At 40.8% G+C, this 4,075-nt stretch overlaps 1 non-coding gene across 1 annotated transcript; it reads left to right on the forward strand.

Annotated features, from left to right (window-relative positions):
- The first annotated feature begins 3,942 nt into the window (after nucleotides 1-3,942).
- On the forward strand, nucleotides 3,943-4,027 carry TRNAR-UCU. Its single transcript is given in 2 exon segments — nucleotides 3,943-3,979; nucleotides 3,992-4,027. It is a non-coding gene; the product is annotated as a tRNA-Arg (tRNA).
- The last annotated feature ends 48 nt before the right edge of the window (nucleotides 4,028-4,075 follow it).

A 4,075-nucleotide genomic window follows, 5' to 3' on the forward strand; every position in this document is an offset into this window, starting at 1 on the left:
GATGTACTCCATTTTTGGCAAGAGGTGCTAGCTAGGACTCCTCCAAATGTCCTGTCACAGTGCTCAGAGAGATTCCACATGACTCTGCGTGGGTTTGGCACTAAGACGGAGCACTCTTGAAGTAAATGTTTGTCAAGCATTTGTTATGTCAATCATCCAGAAAAAAATATAATTAAAAAATCCATACATGTGATTACTGAAATTAATTTCTGGAAGTGTTGAGAATCTCCTGCAAGGTGCTAATCCTCCAGTTATGTTCAGCAAAAACAGTCAATAGTAACATCACACCAGACATCAGTGGGAATCAAGGATGAAAAGCAACTTGTAGTCATGATTTTCATCCATGTGTGATATGAAGAAAGTACTCTTGATCATTACTGCAGTAATCTGCACTTATTAAAAATGGTCTGTACCCTTGCAGTGAATGGCCTCCAAATGTACATATTCAGGAAGCGGGAAAAACATGGGGTAAAACCCTCACAAAAACAATGTCGCTGTAGACACCTGGTTTTATGTACTTTGCTTTCTGAAGAAAATATAACAATAAATACAGATATAAAACAATATAGAAAGAACAAATCTATAATAAAATAATAACAAATGTGTAGCACATAAATACATTATATAACAAAAATAAGTATGAATGATTAAAATATAATTTTAAATTTATTCAAAAAGAAGATATTGGAAGAAGTCTGAGCAAATAAAAATGAACTGCAGATGACACTTTTCTAACCAGTTCCTAGGCTCTTCACCAACTGCATCATCACAGAAAACAATTACTAAGATCCATGGACTGTACACCAGGTATTTAAAAGTTACTATTAAAAAATTACTTATGAAACATGTAGCAGCTGATCTGCTAATAGAACTACCCAGAATTAACACTGTCTGTGGAATTAACATTGTACCCTCTTGTAGGAGTGATTTGGCATGATTGCTCATGTGCCCCCAATCCCTGAAGACACTGCCTTTATGAATTACTCCTGCCTACCTAAACATACCTGAGAGGACAGAATATGTATTAGTCCAACAACAGCCATAAACAAGACAATTGGAGGAGGTTCTTAACAGCAGTCTGCCTGCTGGAAGCCTGACAAATAGTGGGGTAATTCTCCAGTGCCCTGATAGTCACACAGAGATTACAGATCCCACCGAGGAAAAGGCAGAGATGTAGAGGTATTTATCTTCATGTTAGAAAAATAATTTTTCTTTTAAAAAAGTCAAATTGTAAATTACTGAAAGAAACCCTCTTTGAAAGAGTTCTTTTCAGTATCCTCAGTCACTGTGCATCCCAGCATTCTTCTGGTGAGTTTGAAGCATTCTTTTCCTTGCTGTATGATACAGATGAACCACTACAGCAGTAGAATTGTAATATTCCCCACTTTAAGTGAGAGAAAGAAAAGAAACCTGAAATGTACAGACGGCATCAAGGTCCCATTTAGCTAATGTACACATGACAACCTCTTTCCTAAAGCGTTCTAGGACTTCTTGCTTTCAAAAAGCATATTTACTACAAAGGTTCTTAGAAAAAGATGGTAGTATCCCCAACAAATATCTGTAGAAGCTCTGTAAATTTGGAAATTGTCTTTTTAATAAATTTGCTGAAGCTCAAACCGTGCAAAAATCAATTGGATATACAGTATATAGTGCTTTGAGTTGCAGAGTAGCTAAGATGAAAGCCAGCTTGCAACAGAAATGGACTTCAGCCATTCCCAGAAAAGGTAAAGTCCAAAGGACTGATCCATGTCCAGGTGCCAGCAAAGGTTAATCTGAACTGTTGTTTTTGCTTAACGTAACTACACTTCATTAGATTGTGAACTAAGAACTGTCCTGTTTCTCATGCAGCAGCTCCATCTGCTGTTCATAAGGAAAGCTAGATTTTGCATTGGGACTACATTTACAGAATAAAAAAGGAACAGACTTGAATAATTTGAAATATCTCTGCAAAATCTCCAACTGCTTCCCCAATTGGTCCTCCTGCATGAACAGAAGCAACATCCAGCCTTTACCTGCCTGTGTAAACCAACGAACCAAAACAAAAATATGAGAGGAAATAATCATACGAGCATCGTAATTCTTCACTTCAGAACCAGTCTTCTCACAGCAAGCTGACTCTTCACTATCTGCAGTCTTTTAGTGCTGTGCTGTCCAAAGGTATCATCGTACCAAATCACATTGGAGAGGTTACTGACACTCACTTCACCCCACAATAAGTGTGCCCAAGTATTCAGAAACTACAAGATATTTATGGCAATTCTTAGTTACTTACAAGTTGAATTACACAAACAAGACTTTAAATTTATTATTCTGAAGATTAAAAACAACAGTGTAGAGCCTTAAGGACTCAAACTTTCCTCACTCTGCAGTCCTTTACCAGGGGCACTATGAAGAGTTCTGTCAGTAACAGAACAGCTGTGCAAGACCATATGGACCCAGAACTTATAAATTCAGACCTGCTCTGAATCTTGTACAGTTTAGTCATTCTTGGTTGGTGCTCACAAGTGCTCTGGCTTCACAAGAGTTTTTAGCTTGGGGAGGTGTACCTCCAATATGGTGGCTGCTGTAACTACTGAACCCTCTCAGTACAACCCCCCCCCCAAGTTTCTGGGCAGCATTGCAGGAGCTATTTAATAATCAGCCAGCTCCTGAGCTTTGGCTCACTGCTGGCCACAGGTGCACTAGCTGATTTCATAGGAATCATGGGGCATACTACCAGTGTGCCTTCAGCACCTGAGTCACCTTGATTACTCATTATACTTGGTATCTCAACCCTTGATGCAATGCCTAATGGACTGTGTACCCTAATCAGCTTATTTTACATTGATTTTACTAGCTTCCTGGTTCCCCACATTTTAGGGTGCACTGCTCTTGTGGCTACTGACACTTTTACGTCATTATGAAGTGAACCTGAGATTCCCACAAAAGTGTTTTACTGCATAACCTAGGTCACAGCACTACAGAGGAGATCTCCTTCCAGCTGGCCCGCCCCAGCCCCAGCTCACTCCTCTGAAATTGCATGGACAAATTTTTACTAGGCACCTGTCTTGTCTTTCAGATTCCCACACAGTATGTTTTTTATCTCATTTGGCACTAGAAGGACAGCAAACTGTTGCAGCGCATGGGATGCCCAGTAAACATAACCACAGTTTTCTAGGCTTCTTTAATTCAGATGCTATTGTTTAAGACCAAACTCTTGTGTTTACATTAAAACCCCACAATGCTGGAAATCACCAAGGTAAAAATAACTTGGTTCCAAATAACTTTGGAACTGATCTAGCATAGTTTCCACGTCCTTGATGCTATGACTGAAAGGGCGTTTTGAGGGGGTTTTTCGTCTGAAATGTTCGAATTTCCTCCAGAAGTGGTGCTGCTAGCGTAAGTAATTGCACTATGAGAAATGTTCCCATCTGTAAAAGCAAGATCATTTGATCTAATTTATCTGTGTATCACCTTCATTTGTGTAAAAACACTCAATCCTATAAATACTTCGTTATACAAACTTCTGAATGTTTGGAAGACAGTTCCCCAATATAAGGCAACTGTGAAACATGTTCCCCCAAAGACAAGGATTAATATTGAAAACGTCCAAGTGGGATGACGACAAATATTTTATACTGATTACTGATATACTTTTTAAAAAGTCAGTCTCAAGAAATAAGGAGGTAGCCCTAATGGCGACGCTTCGCAGCAAGCCGCAGGCCACGTCCGGGCTGCGGGCAGCGCTCAAGCGGCACGTATAAGCTGCCTCGAAACTCGATTAAACAGCGGACAAGCTTATTCATACTACTTTAAAAAAAAATAAATTCAGCGCTAACGCGCGCAGCACCATCTCCGCGCACCCGCATCCGGCCCTTGCGCAGCGCGTGACCCACCCCGAGCGCTCCACCAGGGAGGGTCGCGCGCAGGCTCTCCGGGCGGTGTGCAAAAGCTCCAACAGGTGGCTCCGTGGCGCAATGGATAGCGCATTGGACTTCTAGCGGGTGAAGGGATTCAAAGGTTCCGGGTTCGAGTCCCGGCGGAGTCGTGTCTTCTCTTTTTTTTTTTTTAATCGCTTCATTCTCCGTCCCTGACC

This window comes from Apaloderma vittatum, unplaced genomic scaffold, assembly GCF_000703405.1.
Source record: "Apaloderma vittatum isolate BGI_N311 unplaced genomic scaffold, ASM70340v1 scaffold41199, whole genome shotgun sequence".
Taxonomy (NCBI): domain Eukaryota; kingdom Metazoa; phylum Chordata; class Aves; order Trogoniformes; family Trogonidae; genus Apaloderma; species Apaloderma vittatum.